The sequence below is a fragment of the Paroedura picta genome, chromosome 2 (genome assembly GCF_049243985.1).
Source record: "Paroedura picta isolate Pp20150507F chromosome 2, Ppicta_v3.0, whole genome shotgun sequence".
Taxonomy (NCBI): domain Eukaryota; kingdom Metazoa; phylum Chordata; class Lepidosauria; order Squamata; family Gekkonidae; genus Paroedura; species Paroedura picta.
In genome coordinates, this window is record NC_135370.1 from 99,892,739 (window position 1) to 99,910,461 (window position 17,723).

The following is a 17,723-nucleotide window of genomic DNA, read 5'->3' on the forward strand; positions in this document are numbered from 1 at the left end:
TAGTAGGAGAGTGTTACCATGTGCATAACGCTGTGTGCGTTACCGAGATATGCCGCTGTTGATTGCAGCGCTTTTCAATAGCGCTCAGATTTAGCAACATTGCCCATTGTGCGGAATGGCCCTTATTGTTAAAAGTTCATCTCAAAAGTGGGCTTTGCCTACTATCTATCTTCATGCTGGTTTCTGAAGGACAAATCTATTCCCTTTGGCACCACTAGCTAACAATAACTTTCTGTTTTCCTGCATGATGGGTTGGCTAAAATAGTGAACTAAGCAAATGTAGTGTGATCTTGGGGGTGGGAAGTGAAATTAGATGAGGGGTTTGTTCTCTCTGGACTTGCATTCAAGGCAACAGTTTGTTGTGTCCCGACAGCACAATTCTTCCTCCCTGTCCTGTCAGGGTGCTCTTCCTCTTTGTCCCTCAGAAATATTGTCCCTCAGAAACAGCTCTCATGCGTGCCTTATTTCCCTTTCCAGACTTAACAGGCATGGTTATTGAGGACATGGATGTGCTTCCACAAGATATGTCTTAGCTGCCTCATGTGTGTCACTGTTGGACAGGAAAAATAGTTTGATGGCAGATAGGACTGGTAAATGGGGAAGTACTGGGAGGGAGGATATAAAGACAGGTGTGTAGCTGTGGCCTCCACTATTAGACCTAGAAGCTGGTTTTCCAGGGCTCTGGTAAGTGTTTCTAGACAGACAGGATCCAGTGCCCTTGAGGAAACCCAGACAATATTTCCAATGGTTCTGAAATGATTCTGGCATATCCTTAACTGCCCAGAATGTGGTCCTGCAGTTGTCTCAAAACTCTGGTTCTTACCCATGTTCATAATGTCCAGAATGTACTGTCCTGACTATATCAAATACTATATCCTTTGCAGAATGGAGCTTGTCTAGTTGCTTCTGCTTTCTTATGACGCAGGCCATCCTCCATGTGGTTCTGTCTTCCATCTGGGTCACCTCACCCAACAGAATACACTAGAACTGGCTCATCTTGGGACCTCTCCCCAGACTTCCTCTCCCACAGTTCTCTTGGGCAGGTAACCTGCTTTCTTAATTTTCCAGAAAAAGAGGATTGTAAAACATTGGTGAGTACTATTGATTTGTAAGTGAAGAGAATTTGTGTTATTCCAAAGGATTAATAGGCAGAACTTGCATCATAAATAGGTGATGGGTACAGTTAGTATTTTAAACAGTTATCAGCAGATGGTACAACTTGGTGGATACTGTGTGTGGCTTCACTCCATAGTTACCAAGGAACCATGACAGGCTGTCTTCTCCTCTGGCCATGTTTGAACCCCTCAGATATGGTTTACTGCAAGCCAAAGGCTTATCACAGGCTCATATTCAGAGGAACATATGAAGCCATCTTACACAGGGTCACCATTGATCCACCTAGCCCAGTACTGATGACTCTGACTGTCTTGGCTCTCTGGGTTCTGGGAGCCAAACTATATGGGACTTTGGGATATCTACAAACAGACCTCCCACAAGGTGTTTATTTACAAATTGTGTGGAATGGATCAGAGTCGCACTGCAAAGCAATAAATCCTTTCCCCTTTGCGTAATTTTTCCATTTGGCAAGAGCTCCTGGGAGTTGCTTTTTGGCCCTTTGGAGAACACACACATATTCTCCAGTGTGTTCTGGAAGGATGAAGTTGGGAAAAGACACTCTGTGTATGTGTGTCCATATTTGTTAACCCTTGTTTCATGGCTGAAATCTGAACTGGAGAATCCTGCAGCTCTATTGATTGAAAAACATTATAAAACATGACATTCATTTGCAGGCCTCATTTAGCTTGGCCTTCAGATGGGGACCCTTCTCTCCATGTTACCTAATATCCCTTTCTAAACTCATGACTGGAATCTTGTTCAAAATACATACTCTAGTGCTAAGCTCTGGCTCCCTCACAAGCATTTGTTTTTAGGTTATCAAACCATGTTTTGATAGATAAGGATGCTGTCCCTCTTCAGTTGCAAGTTGGCTGAATGGGCTTTGGGTAACTGAAGCTCACATTTGGGAGGGGCAGAGAGCCCCTTCCTGTAATTCTCTGAGTGCACTGGAAGAGAGCCAATGATCCATTGCAGTACATTCTCTTGTTCAGTGTACAATGTACACAGCTGACATCGAGCTGTCCAGCCATCATGGTGAAATCAGCTTGTTGTTTATTATGTATTCTAGTATGACACTTTTGCTCATCGATGATTAAAGGCTCAGCTGTTCTGTGGCCTTCCAGTCTCAGCTGTCCTGGACTGTTGGCCCATTGATCATGCTGGAAATCTTTCCTCATTCACAAAGAATCACTTGTTTTAGTTTACACACCGACGTCACAAAGATACTTCTGTATTTGAACTCTGTTATTTACCGGTAACTATGGGTTGTAAGATTACAAAAGACCAACTGGAATGGGCAAATTCCCCCCTTTCCCTGACCAATGAACATTTCCATTTTTAGAACCAATATCCTGATGTTTAAGTTGCGTAAAAAATTAGCTTTTCACTTTGAAATGTGCAACTACGTACTACACATTATACTAAGTCTAGTGTTAGACTAGCTGTGGGATGCCTTAATGAATTGGGAGTGTTGTCCCACTTAACTCACCTCATCAGTTCATTGTACACCAACCAGGAGGTCACAGTACAAACAATATATGGAGACACTGATTGGTTCAAGTTCAGCCAAGGAGTGAGACCAGGGTGTATCTTATCACCCTTTCTTTTTAACCTTTATGCAGAGGTAATTATGTGGAAGCTTAATCTGGACGAATCTATAATCGGAGTCAAAATTGGAGGTTGTAACATCAATCAAAAACACCAAGATCATGACAACCACTGGCAGTAGCACCAAAGTCATAACTGACAATGAGAACATTGAATGTATTGATGATTTCATTTTTCTTGGCTCTATGATCAATCAAAGTGGTGGATGCAGCCGTGAAATCAAATGGCGAATAACACTGGGCCGTAACACAATGTTAGGCATGAACCAAATATGGAAAGATAAGGATATCAGCTTTAATACAAAGTTCCGGCTAGTCAGCGCCGTTGTCTTCCCCATAACAAGCTATGGATGCGAAAGCTGGACTATGAAGAAGGAAGACAGGAGGAGAATAGATGCTTTCAAATTATGGTGTTGGAGATGAATGCTGCGAATGGGCGAATGGGACTTACCCCGGCAGCGTTGCCGTGGCGGGGAAGCTCCCAGCCCATAAGGGCTCCGAGCTGCTGTGGGACTACAAGTCCCAGAGTGCTCTAGGGGCGGGGAGGGTTGTGGGAGCGTGCCTGGCCGTTGCTCCGTCCCCGCTCTATACAAGGGGCGGGGCAATCGGCTCGAGGCTCTTTCCCTCTCCCTCACTGACGGGGAAGGTTGGCAGCGTCTTCTGCTGCTGGTTGAGGCCTAACCGTCGGTGTGTGACAGGGAACGGCATAGCTGGTTGCGCTTTTGGCGCAGCTAGCTATTTTACTGTAAAAAATAAATAAACAGTAGGTGATGGCTCCGCGGAGGCATGTTGTTGCCCGAGCGGAGTTAGAGGGGCAGTTGGAAGGCCACATAGGGGAGTCCTCACAGAACGCTCGGAGGGCGGTTGGAAGGGCCGAGGCCCAACGGTCCAGGGATAGGCCTCCGAGTCGCGGAAGGCGGGTGGTTTCCCCCCGCAGAAATGAAGAGGAAGGGAGTCAACCTTCCCAAGCCTGTTATGGGACTAGAAGTGCCCGAAGAAGGGAGAGGGAAGTGGTAGGTGCCCCTGGGGAAGCTCCAGCATTGGGTGGAGGTGATCTGCAGCAGCAGACCCAGAGGGATGGCATTCATCCAAATGCAGTTGATGCTTCAAGGGGGCCAATTATAAATCAGCCTGGTCAGTGGGAAGGAGGCTCTGGGGCACCTTTTGGGCACTCTTCTTCAACCCAAGTTGAGCCCGCGGAGTCAAGTGGTGGCATGGCAGCCAGGTTACAAACTCAGGAGGCTGTGGCTTCTAATTGGCAGCCCCAGGAGGCTGCGGCTGCTAGTTGGCAGGGTTGGAATATGCCCCAGCAACAGTGGAATTGGCAGGGACAGAGTGTATGGCCCCCTGCTGGGCATTTTGGTACTGTGCATCAGTATCCCCCTGTAGGGCAGCAAGGGAATTTTCAACAGTATCCCCCTATGGTCCAACAGGGGAACTTACATGGGTATCCACCTGCAAGTCAGCAGGCAAGTCAGCAGGCAGGATGTTTTCAATATCCCCCGGGACAGCAAACCAATAGCCATATGATGGGTCACAAACCTATTGGCAGCCAATAGGAGTTCAGAGTAGCTGGCTTCGTCCAAGGTTGCAGGGAAGAGGTTTTCACCCAGGTCTAAGTAATTGCCCATTGCCAATGGGGGTAGAAGGAGGTTCTGCTGCGGGCCCACAGGGAGAGGCTCCAGTACCATTACAGGTACAGACGATGGAATCTGAACAGCAGACAATGATTTTGGAGACAGCAGGGAAATCAAATGGCGAATAACACTGGTCCGTAACACAATGTTAGGCATGAACCAAATATGGAAAGATAAGGATATCAGCTTTAATACAAAGTTCCGGCTAGTCAGCGCCGTTGTCTTCCCCATAGCAAGCTATGGATGCGAAAGCAGGACTATGAAGAAGGAAGACAGGAGGAGAATAGATGCTTTCAAATTATGGTGTTGGAGATGAATGCTGCGAATACCATGGACAGCCAAAGTTACCAACAAGATCGTTTTAGAGAGGAGAAAACCAACTATGTCATTAGAGGGCAAGATAATACAACTAAAAGCTCACTTACTTTGGACACATCATGTGATCAAACTTGCTAGAAAAATCATTAATGCATGGCATGGTCAACGGCAAAAGGAAACGTGGTTGCCAATGGATCCATTGGCACGACACGATCAAAGCCAATACAGGGATGACCATGAACCAACTAAAAATAAAGTCAGAGACAGGAGCACATGACAAAGACTTTCCTATAGAATCGCCGAGGGTCAGACCCAACTGAACGGATAACATCATCATCATCAGTGTTAGGCAACCATCTAGTCAAAATATGAGTTATACATTTTGGATTTTAAAAAATGAAGTAAATTAAACTGAGCATGTATGGCTCAAGCATCATGACTAAGTAGAGATTTGAACTCTGGTCTCCCTAGTCTAATAGTTATACCACTCACATACTAGATACTAAAAGTGGCTTTTCATTTGAACCTCAGTATCCAGAATAAATTCTGGCTTCTCAGATACCTGGGCCGGAAAATATAGGATTATGTCCTGATTGCAGACTACAGAAGATAAACAAAGGTAGTTTCTCCATGTCAGAGTTTCTCCATGTCACAATTCCAAGGGTCAGATGCCAGTTAGACATAAAGGTCCAAAGGAGAATTCAAATGCAGAGTGTCTTAAGATACAGGCTAGGGTCAGATGCAAGGAAATCAGCCCAGAGCAAAGGCTGCACTGTCAGTGACAAACAAGCTACTTCCATACAGCCACTCCATTGTGGGTTGCTTTTAGACATCGTGCTAAACACTTGCCAGCTGCCTCAGCCCTGTTTCTGCAAACACTCATCCTCCTCACTGTTGTGGAGCCGGTGCTGTGCTGCCAACCTGGCACTGCATCTTCTGACTTGCAGTTCCCTCCTCATCTCCTTCCTGCAGTGTTCCCAAAGCTCTGGCAATAGAGGAGGTAACTGGCCAATAGGTGACATCTTTGTTGCCAATTCAGGGCTGAGGGGCAATTGCAGTGGCAGTCGGCTATGGATTTCTATTTGGCTCCCCAGAGACTGTCTCCTCCTGCAGTGTGTCTATCATTGGCTGTGGCTCAGGGTCAGGTCTGCCAACTGCCTCTTCCTCAGAAGAATCTACTTCGCTGTTTTGGAGTTGGCTAACCCACGACACTGACTTTGTTTGGTTGATGTAGGACCCAGGAGTATAACAGAATTATTTCATTTCCCATTTCATCAATGAATCAGCTTTATCGCCACCTCCTCATTGTACAGACAGAGAGAGACCCCTCACAAATGGCTAAAAACAGAAATACGCCCATCTCCTGAACTTTTATCCTCTAAAGCTGCAAGAGCCAGGGTACCAAAATCCACATAACATCCACCATGTAGTCTACAGGCCTCTGCTCTCCCCCCTCAACAACAACTACCAATATTTCAGCAACAGATTTTTGAATCCTCATCTACCCAAACACATAAGTGTAAATATAAAAATGAGATTGAACAGAAATACTGTGTTGCTTAAAGGAGGCTGTATAATACTCTTGCCACTCTTGAAGAACCAGTTCTTCTGTTATTATCATATAGCCTTAGACACACATGGACTCCCTAACTTAGGTTCAGGTTGGGACACTCACCCAGAACCCCGCCCAATCTGGGGGAATTAAGCTCAACAGTGGAGGAAACCTCGTTCCACTTCCACAGCCTGACTAACTTGGAAGAATGGCACAGTTGCCGATGGGGATGGGCGGGGGGGGGGGGGGGCTACCAGGAACCATGATGCAACCTTCCGAAACAATGTTTAGAGTTTGCTTAGGGAAATATAAGGGTATAGAAACTGAAAAGGTTCCCAAGCATACGAATGGTGACGTTGTATTTAGAAGGAAGTGTATATGAGGAGAGAAATAGAAAGTGTCTGAAAGAGAATTCTGCACCGGGAAACAGCTGCTAGGAGGAGTGGGAAAGCAAGGCATTTAAAGGAGGGGAGAGGAAACTGTTTCAGGGAAAAGGAATGAGCAAAGAGAAGGTCTTTGCCTGTCCTCAGTCTGCTGAGCTGTGTTGAATAGGTTGCCTTTTGAAGATTCATCAGTTAAAAGGAGGAATTTTAGGCAGAACTCCAAGGGTTCCAAGGGGATAAAAGAAGAATAAGGCAGTGGAGCAGCACTCCTGTGTGGCAAGGGAATATTCCAGAGTCATGGGGGGGGGGGGGAGCAGAGTCAGCAGCCTCGGCACAAGTAGAGTGGATGAGGCTGCACAGTTTTGGTTGGCTGAGCACAGGAAATAATCAAGTAAATAATCATCGGGTTCAGGAATTCATGATGAGTCCAGGATCAGAATCTATGGATTTCCTGGCTCTGTCTGAGAAAGGTAATCCCAATCGCACATGCCCAGAATTTAGAAACCGTAAGGTGGGATGCACAGCTGTAGCGGCGGGCGGTGGGGGTGGGGGCGCGGAGGCCTCCCTCCCTCCGACTGGGCTCCCCTCGCCTCCCGTGCGCCTCTCCCGCGAGCCCCTCCCATCTTGTGCATCTGCGCGGCGTTGGCGCAGGCCAGCTGGGGGCCAAGGGCAGGCCTCTGTGGGCCAGCCAGGGCAGAGCACCACTGCCAGCCATCCTGCTGGCTGGGGGGCAAGGAGAGAGGGAGGGAGGGGGCTCCGGCTAGCGGGACTTTTAAGGCCCCAGGTGGGACCTGGGACGAAGACCAGGAAAGTGGGAGTGTCCCACAGTTTTCGGGACAGTTGGGCAGCTTAAACTAAGGCTGATTGCACCCAGGCCGGGAGGAGAAAAGGGCTAGCAGTGTGGAAGCTTCACTCATGCCTGAAGCAGGCTGGCAAGCTAATCAAGCTTAGTCGGCTGTTTGATACTAATTAGATTTTCCACTCCGGGATGTTTGTCTTTGATGATGACATTACATTGGGACATGCCTTTGAGAACCCCTGTGGTGATGGGCAGGCATCTGGCTGTCCCACCAGTGGATCTGTCTCCCACAAAAGGTTTTGGCACACACCTTGGTAATGCTCCCTCCACCCATAGTAAAGATAAAATAGACACAAGACCATTTCTTTGTCTAACACAAGACCCACCAGGACACATAAATATTGTGATTATCACTATCCCATCTGCAAAGCAAATCACAATTCTTTTGACCCAGTACTTATATCAGTGAATGTGGCAGGCTACAAGAAACACATTCTTCAGTCCAGCTACAAAAACCCTCTCAGTGGATTCCACCAGTTCTGTTAATCTTTCTCTTCCCTCCATTCCAGGCTCTTGTTCTCTGTGTATTGTTGCTTCACAGACAGTATTATCCACTGAAGGGCTTTTCTCCCTCTTATCTTTACAAAAACAAACAAAGCCAGCCCAGTGCCTCCTGTGAACTTGCTAAGTTGCTACAAAGAGAAATGGACTTGAGGACTGGACAGCCTCAACAGCTTCTTGATGCTACCTGAGAGTGGGGGAGGGAGTCATTGCTCCTGCTGGAAAGTACTGGAAGGCCTGGTGGCTTGCAGTGGTCCCCAACCTTTTTATCACCGGGGACCACTCAACGCCTTTTACTGAGGCCTGGTGGGGGGAGGTAGTTTCCTCCTCTACTCTCAACCACTGCCCTAATTCTCTCTGATCGCTATGGTAATGTTTAAACATCCCTTCAATATAAGATACAGACATGCCACAACAATGAAGTGTGTTGTAAAGGGCTGGAGGGGATGAAGTAAAGGGCCGGAGGGGGGGGGGGGAGAAGGCATCCTTCCTCCAATTAGTCGAAGGACCACATGTGGTCCGCGGCCCACAGGTTGGGGATTGCTAGTTTAGAGGACAATGCCCACAGTGGGAAGTCCTTGAGGGAGCTTGAGCCCCACTGGCAATCTAGATGTTCCTAGGCTTGTGCGATTCAGCCGCTTCGAGGCTTGTGCAATTCGGAGTTCCGCGCCTGCGTGGTTGTGCTCGCTGTCCACGCCACCCTCCCCCCCCTGCGGTGCGGTGCTGGCTGCGCCCAGAGGGAACGGCTGCTTTGGTGGCCCAATCGCACATGCCTAGCCCTTGTCACTGGACTGATATGCTGCCTTGTGCACATGCCCTTTTAATAACTGGCCATCACATTGTGATGGGTAGCCATGATAGTCTAGAGCAGTAGAAAAGTTCTAGTAGCACCTTAAAGACGCCTTGAATAAATCTTTGTTGGTCTTAAAGGTGCTACTGGATTTTGATTCTATTGTGCTACTTCAGACCAACATGACTACCCATTTGAATCTAAAATTTGTGGCAGAGTATGAGCCTTCATGAGTCAATGCTCTGTATCTGAACAGATGAGCTGTGCCTCATGAATGCTCATTCCCTGCCACAATTTTCAGTCTCTTTTCCTACTGGCCATCACATTCTGGAATTACATCAAGATTCTGGTTTGTGCTATGTTTTACTTATGTGCACTTGCATTCCTGTAAGTGAAACAGTATGCAAAAAAAAAAATATTGACAGCTGTACATTCAAGATGGCTTTTGCAGTATTTGCATGCATTTGCATATCTGAAACATGGAAGACAGAAAGAGAAGACATTAGAGAAGCCATGTGGAATCAGGCCAATGACTCATCCAGTCCAAGACTGTGTGTCACACAGTGGCCAAATCCCAAATGCCCTCAGGAGGTCCACTAGCAGGGCCAGAACTTCAGATGACCTCCCACTGTGGCTCCACAAGAACTAAGAATATAGAGCATTATTGGCCCAGATCCAAGGCTCTTTCACACATCCTAAATAATGCAGTTTCAACCCACTTTGGTGATCATTTGAAAGTGGATTTTGCCACTTTGCACAGTCCAGTCCAATTGCAAAGTGGATTGAAAGTGTGTTATTTAGTGTGTGAGAGTGTCCATAGTGCTCCATCAATACCTTGTGGCTAATGGTCACTGATGGACCTCTGCTCCATAAATTTAGCTAATTCCCTCTTGAAACTGTTGATGCTTGAAGCCACCACCTACTCCTGTAGTGGTGAGTTCCACGTGTTAATTACTCTTTGGGTGAAGAAAGACTTCCTTTTATGTGTTCTAAGCTTACTTCTCATTAATTTCATTGAGTGCCCATGAGTTCTTGTACTGTGAGAAAGGCAGAAAAGTACTTATTTCTCTCCCTTTTCTACCCCATGCATAATTCTGTAAGCCTCTGTCATGTCATCCTTCAGTCATAATTTCTCCAAGCTAACCTGCCCTAACCTCTTTAACCTTCCTTCATAGGGAAGGTGTTCCATTTCCTTACTCATTTTAGTTGCCCTTTTCTGCACTTTTCTTAATGTTATAATACCTTTTTACGTATGACCAGAACTGTACACAATAGTCCAAATAAGGAGATCCACAAGTTCATATTTGAGTTCTTTCACAACACTTGGATGTATGTCATCTGGGCCTGGTGATCTGTCAGTTTTTAATTCGTAAAACTTTCTTATCACCTCAATCTGACTTAAGTCTTTCAACACCACGCCTGAATCAAGAGTTCTGGAGTAGGCAAGCCCCTCCCATCTCCAACAGTGGAGACTAGGGATGGGCAAGAAAACAATTCATGCCATTTTAGGTTCAGTCTTAATCACTTTCCCAATCACCCATAGTTTTTTTTAATTATTATTATTCAGTCAAATCAGCTTTCCTCAACTTTTTTACCATTGGAAAACCCTGGAAATATTCTTCAGACTTCAGGAAACCCCAGAAGTGGTGTGATCGTGATTAATATGGTCGAGAAGCATTGCTGTGCACAAGCCCACCCAGGGCTCCTCCACTTCCCACCCCCTCCAGGCCCAGCACTGGCCTGTGGGGGAGGGGGGAGGGTCAACATGACCATATATGGCCATAAAGGTAAAGGTATCCCCTCTGCAAGGACCAAGTCATGTCTGACCCTTGGGGTGACGCCCTCTAGCGTTTTCATGGCAGACTCAATAGAGGGTGGGTTGCCAGTATCTTCCCCAGTCATTACCGTTTACCTCCCAGCAAGCTGGGTACTCATTTTACCGACCTTGGAAGGATGGAAGGCTGAGTCAACCTTGAGCTGGCTGCTGGGCTTGAACTCCCAGTCTCATGGGCAGAGCTTCAGACAGCATGTCAGGTGCCTTATCACCCTGCGCCACAAGAGGCTCTTTATATGGCTATTTGTTGTTGTTGTGAGGTGCGAAGTCATGTCCGACCCATCGTGACACCTTGAACAATGATCCTCCAGGTCTTTCTGTCCTCTGCCATTCCCCGGAGTCCATTTAAGTTTGCACTGACTGCTTCAGTGACTCCATCCAGCCACCTCATTCTCTGTCGTCCCCTTCTTCTTTTGCCCTCGATCGCTCCCAGCATTAGGCTCTTCTGCAGGGAGTCCTTCCTTCTCATGAGGTGGCCAAAGTATTTGAGTTTCATCTTCAGGATCTGGCCTTCTAGGACTGACAGGTTAAACAATTAAAAAAAATATATTAAACATTAATTAACTCCCATCCATTTGGGAAACCCTTCCAGGACTGTCAAGGAACCCCAGGTTTCATAAAACCCTAGTTGAGAAAGCTTGGATCAAATTGATTTGACTGAATGTGAATCAGTTTGCTGACATTGAAACCAATGGTGCCCTTAAAATGTATGGGAATTTCCTCCTTTTTGTCTTTTCTGGACTTGGAGTGAGAGTTTGAGACAGAGGCACCAAACTTGCAGCATGGCTGCAGGAGCCCCTCTTCAAAAAAGCTTCAGGAAGGGGGAGCGGAGGATGGGGTGGGGGTGTATGTCTATTATTTTATGTTACAGTTTTTATCCTGATGTACACTATGTCAAACCGGTTAGCTAGAAGTGGCGGTGAACAAATACTATAAATAAATACAATCTTGCAAAAACTTGCAAAAATATTGGACCAGGGAGTCCAGTTCTAGGGATACCCAAAGAGGTTGCCCCCATCCAATATCCATTATTTCCTATGATATGAAATAAACAGATTCTCTGTTCTGTAAATTACCATCCCAAGCTTCTAAAATTAATTGAGCGGGAGGGGAGGGGGGAGAAGGACTAACTTCAAGCATAACAAAATCAGAGTCCAATAGCACCTTTAACACCAACAAAGATTCATTTAAGGCATGAGTTTTTGAGTGCAAGTACTCTTCCTCAGACAATGTCAAGCATATTTCTACAGTGAGATAGCGAAAAGCTTAATTATACTAGCATTTTTAAAATGATTGCTTAATGAGTTGAAAGAGCATTTTTAAAAAGTTTTAACAAGAGAAGACACTGTGGAGAGGAATTCTGTCAATTGCTGCTGCAGACCCCGTGCAGTGGGTGATCTTTGTACTGCAAGGCACTGATGCAACCATATTCTGTATAGCACTCCTTATTGTAGTGAAAATGCAGGGGGAGGGATTGCAGTTTCGAGGGGGGAAATTTCCCTGCAAAATAAGAACTTTTGAGTGAAATAATTTTGCACAGTAACTTTTCCAAAAATGAAAACACATGTGTTCCCTGAGTTTGATTTTGTAATAAGTATTTGAACTGTGGAAGTCTAAAAAAATGAAGTGTTTGGCTCCACCTTGTGTCCACAGTTTCAACTGCATAGGTATACAATTCTGTATATTACTATAATTCAATTTGGTGTTGTTTCCTAGGTCATTTCCACACAGTTAGGGTAACCAGGTCCATTGACAAGGCCGGTTGAAGACGGAGAGCACTTTCTGGGAGTGGGGAGGAGTGATGCAGTGTGTTGACGTCACCTGGAAGTCACATCAGTATGTCAGGGATGTTTGAGGGAGAACGCTCTGGCTTTTGGGCAAAGCTCTATGGTAGAATTAGTGTCTACCACAGCATCACTCCCCTTGATATGCCAAGTTCAGTTTTGTATTATATCAGCACTAGCTTCAAAGCCCGTTCCTAAGAACGGGCCCTGAACGGGTCCCATCCCGTGGCCCGTGGCCAGGCAACTTAAGGTGGCTTTGGGCCGCAGCTTGCAGACAAATCGTGGGGCGGGCGGAGGCTGGGCAACTCGTTAGCAGGCAGTCAACAGGCCGGGAGGCCCTCGTGAGCAGGTCCAGCCTAGCAGGCCAGGAGGCCCTCATTAGTAAGCCCTCCGTCACGACCCTTTGCCCAGGGCCATCTCCCCTTACCTTCTACTGGCTCCAGGCACTGAGGTGTCTGAGAGTAAAGACAATAAGAGTCCAGGGTTGGCAGGCGGGAGCCGCAGGGGCAGGGCCAATCAGGACAAAGCTGGCTGCACCCTGATTGGCTCTATTCCAACTTGGACAGCCGGACACGTCCCACCCCCTAGGCTGTTTCAGAAATATATAGAGGAACAACAATGGATAAGGATGTTGTGTTAATTTGCAGTATTCTCCTGGTTGAGGGAAGTGGGGGGCAAGGTACCCCTGGAAAGCAGGGGTACCCTACGTAGACCAGGGGACCTGACAACCCTAGTCCCAGGGTCAATGTTTTTGGAAAGCTGTTTTTTTTTCTTGCTTTTCCACAGCATTATGTGTTTCTCTGTCTTTTCTCAGTTCTCTCTCAAACCTGTTTTGCTCCAAAGATTTGTGGGACATTGCAATGTTGTGTATGTGAGAAAAATTCTGCAACATCTATTGTTGTTGTTGTTGTTGTTGTTTATATCGCCCTTCTGGTAGGCCAGTTCAGGGCAGTGTACAGCATCGGTAAAACAATAACATAATTAAAATAATACATATTTAAACTATTTAAAACCATCTATAGCTAACAGCAACATCAATTACAGTTAGTATTTCTAGTGCTATCCCTTTGAATAGACTATTGCCAGATTCAGATGTAGACATGGGAGTGTTTGTTAAAGGGGGGGGGCATTACATGTTATCGGATCCTTGGCCCCAACCGAAAGCTTGGTGGAAAAGCTCCATCTTACAAGCCCTGTGGAACTGTACCAGTTCTACCAGGGCTTGGATCTCCTCTGGGAGCTCATTCTACCAAGTAAGGGCCCGGTCTGAAACTATCCTGGCCCTGGTTAAGGCCAGATGTACTTCCAGGGACTACCAACCGGTTGGTATTTGCAGAGCGGAGCGCTCTATGGTGGTCATAGGCAGGGAGGTGGTCCCCACGGGAGAGAAAGGTGGGCTACAAATGAATTAAATATTTTTACAAGGGTATGTTGATATAATGATGTTTTAGAGCCAATTTCATTGCTGTATTGTTATTTGTTCTTTTTAAAATGTATTTTGCTTTGAGAGCATTGCTTGCAGAAAAGTCAGGCCTTTTCCAAGTAATCAAAGGAATTAGATCTGATGGACAAAGAGACCGGTTATACCTGTCTTCCAGGAAGACTTGGTGACAGAGAGGTTACCTGGCACTGTGTGAATTAATAAGATATGTAATGTTGTGGGTCAAACATGAAGCACATGTGATAAGATTAATTAGTAAAGACTATACTTGCTGCTGCTGCATTTCCTAGTCCTTCTCCCTTTTTCCACGTACAGATTTTTATAGTGCCCTACCCAAATGCCAGCAACACCTATGAATTCTCACTCAGTTTCATGATGGATTCAAATAATGCCTTGTTGTTTCTTCCAGGCAAAGTAGAGGTGCAAAACAGTCTTAATTGTCAATCTTTTCTGTAACCTATTGGAACAAATGTGACAACAGCTCTTAGGCATGTTCCTGAATGGCTCCAGTACGGAAGTGCTCCCTCAAGGCATGTCATGATTTCTTCTGGCTCAGTACGTTGTTTGATGTATCACTAAATCTATTTTGTGACATGCAGCTCTGACACCAAAGAGAGGTCCCTGCACTCTAATACAGATATAAACATTAAATGTTCTTTACATGGATAAACTTCTGGTGGTGTAAGGAAGCCTTAAAAGTATCCTATGTAGTGCATTCAGACTTGATGTATAAAGATGAATTCCAGTAACTCTGCAATCTGATAAAGTGTATCTGGGTAGTTTTCCTGAATGACATTTATTTAATTTCTGTTTGCATTACCTTCTTTAAAGAAGAAATTAAGTGTAGAGGAGGAATCTGTAGGAATGACATCTTGGTTTCTTGGCAGTTGTTCAACTAGCATCTGTTCCTAAACACTATCAGCATGTTCGTGTTCAAGAATGATGTGCAGCCCTCTTTCAGAACCCTGGATCTGATACTGTATGCTTTCGTGGCAGGGTCTAATAGTGTATACCCTTTAAAGTCCTTTAACTGCATCCCAAGATATGGTCTGGTGATTTAGTTGAAACAAGAAAGGTATCGCTCCTTTACTCAGTTATTTGGAAATAATATAACTGATAGGCAACCAATACTTTGTTTATAAATGTATTTGAGAAGAACTAACCATTTCTGATCAGCACCCACAACTCCCAGACTTGGCAATGTGTCCCAATAATTGCAAAGGACTTTCCTCACTTGTAAGTTCATGTGTTTTTCAAGTGGGGCAGGGTTTATTTCACATGTATTTTACTCCATTTAGTGATTGATATTAGTTACATTGGTTTATGTCCAATATAAAAACCTGCAGCTAAATATGCAGGGAGATATGCCAGATATAAACAGTTGTAATATCAAATTGACCACTAGAGGGAAGCAAAACATGTACAGAACAGTTGCACCCCCTCCACAAGCAAGAGACATTTGCAAGAGAGGGAAATGAACATATGGAAAAACCCAACATCTATTCCTATCTGTCCAGGTGCACTCAGTGTTTGCATGAGACTCCTGATCAGGGGTCAAATGATGGCATAGACTCCTGTTCATTTCAGCAGAGGATTAGTTCACACAGAGGAAGAGCTAAAACTGTTCCTAGAGTATATCTTTTCAGAACGAGAGTGGTGGAATCACACACACATATCAAAAACTCTTCATGCACGCATAAAACTAGATGCCCGGGAGAAGAAACAGTATGTACAGTGGTTAGTGTGCTTATTTGGGATAGTTGTGCTCAAATTCTCATTTTCCCATGATGCCCACTGGATGACCTTGGGCCAGTTAGGTACTCTGTCCAATGCACTTCATAGGGCTCTTTTAAGAATAGCATGGGAAAGAAAGAACCATAAACACCCCACTAGTTCCTTGGAGGGAGCATGATATAAAAATGGGCCTGATCTGAAGGAGCCCTGTGGTGGAATTATCTGCCCCATTGGGCGCTGCAGATGGTGATGAAGATGATGAAGCCCCCAAATAGCTCTCGTCAGGACTATTCCACATCAAGAAAGTAGTTCTCGGGGGAGAGGCGGAGGTTCCAGCCGGGAATTTGTAGCTGATGTATGACTTTCTGACTGATTCAAAGTTAGGTCAGGGATCTCAGATGCAAGGCATCAAAACCTATAACACATACTTTGGCCCTAAATGCTCAGAATAAGTGTGAATCTGAAAGGGTGATACATGTAGTTTGATGAAATATTTTCCAGATAAATGGAAGGAAACCCTGACTAGTTAAGCATACGACTTTCTCAAAATTACTTCAGCATTTCAAAACCTTTCCCTTTATTTTGCCTTTTTAAAACTAGCAATTCCCAGCCCTGTTGTACTTCAGTTTAATCGAGTACCGGTCTTCTCAAACAAAGCACCTTCTAGGTAAATGCTAATCTAAACACCCAATAAGCCCTTTTGTGAATTCTCAAGTCCTGCTTTTTCAGATTGGGTTTCTGAAAAGTCATATTAAGTTCAATATCACAAGTATTTCTTGGAAGTACTAACTGAAGCATACTTTAAGGCCAACCAGCCATACTGATTTGGGGAGGAAATACTGCATCCCAGTAATTACACTGGTTCTCTAAATATAGCTGTTTGGTGCTGAAATAAAGCTCAGCACTTTGCCTGCCAGGTGATGGGCTTTTGAAGAGCTCTGTCATAGCAGCAGCTAATATCACACCTGCATAGTCTGTTCTTGACAAATCAATTATAGCAGCCATTTTAATATTTGAATGAGACCCTTCAGAGGTGAAAATGTATATATATGTAGGCTTTATCCAAGCAATCAGGGATCCTGACAAACTTTGGTAACCATGTCTTCTGCTAATCCAGTTCAATTCCTGCTGGCACTCCATGGGGGAAGTGGCGGCATGTATCAGCATTGCACCAATTAACTGACATTACTTTTGATAGAAACTGGAAATGATGCCATGGCATGCTGTAGGATTTGCAAAAACTCTATGGTGGTCACCTCCAATTTTTACTGGAAGTGATGTCACCATGCCAGTGTGAAACTAAGTGCTTTGACCTCCTGGTATGGATGAGAATTTTCTGATTGCTTCTATTAAGATTAACTCCTCACTAAAGTCCAGAACCATTTCCAATGAAGTGGACTAGATAACAATATATTGAGCAGTTCCACATATTTCAGGCTTTCAAGGCTACACAGCCTTATCAGAAGCCTATGGTGGGATCAGTGCCTTTCCATCATCTTTGCTCCTCTTGTGGGTGAAGGCATTCCTGGCTTCGACTGGCTAACGACTAGTAAGGCAGACATCATCTGCTGCAAGTCATGATACCTTTTCTCACAATCACCCATACTCAGTCACTATGCTCACAAAACTAGTAAAGAGCTTTTTTGTTTGAGGATTCTGAGATTTAAATTATCTCCGGGCTTTGACTGGCTTTGTCCCTCTCACTGCAACTCTATTAAATACAGATCTGCAATTCTCATTCATATATTTTAGGTTTGAATGTGCATTCTGTGTCACCCAAAAGAATGAATGTAATTGGGTGAAAGGATCCGTGGTTGCATGTATTAGTCCATATTTGAACCCATGATGTTTCTTCATACTGAATCCAACCACTAGTCCATCAGCATCAGCATTGCCTACTCAGCCTGGTAGCCGCCCTCCAGGGTCTCAGGCTGAGGTCTTTGCCATCATTGACTGAAAACAGAACTACGGGGAAACACTAATGCAGGACCACTCCGCCACAAGTAAGGCGGTTGTGTTCCCCACCTTTGAGGAAATTGCAGGGGTCAGCACCCCTCCCCCCAAGTTCAATGGATTAGCCTCATCCTGGGAGTCCTGCTGTGCTAATCACAGGAGAATCTCCCCTGCCAGTTAAGCATGGACTTCATTTAATTACAAATTTTACTAG

General features: G+C 45.2%; 1 non-coding gene across 1 annotated transcript; it reads right to left on the reverse strand.

Moving 5' to 3' along the window:
* Window positions 1–17,522: 17,522 nt before the first annotated feature.
* On the reverse strand, window positions 17,523–17,694 carry LOC143831018 (U1 spliceosomal RNA). Its single transcript, XR_013228666.1, has one exon. It is a non-coding gene; the product is annotated as a U1 spliceosomal RNA (small nuclear RNA).
* Between the last annotated feature and the right edge of the window lie 29 nt (window positions 17,695–17,723).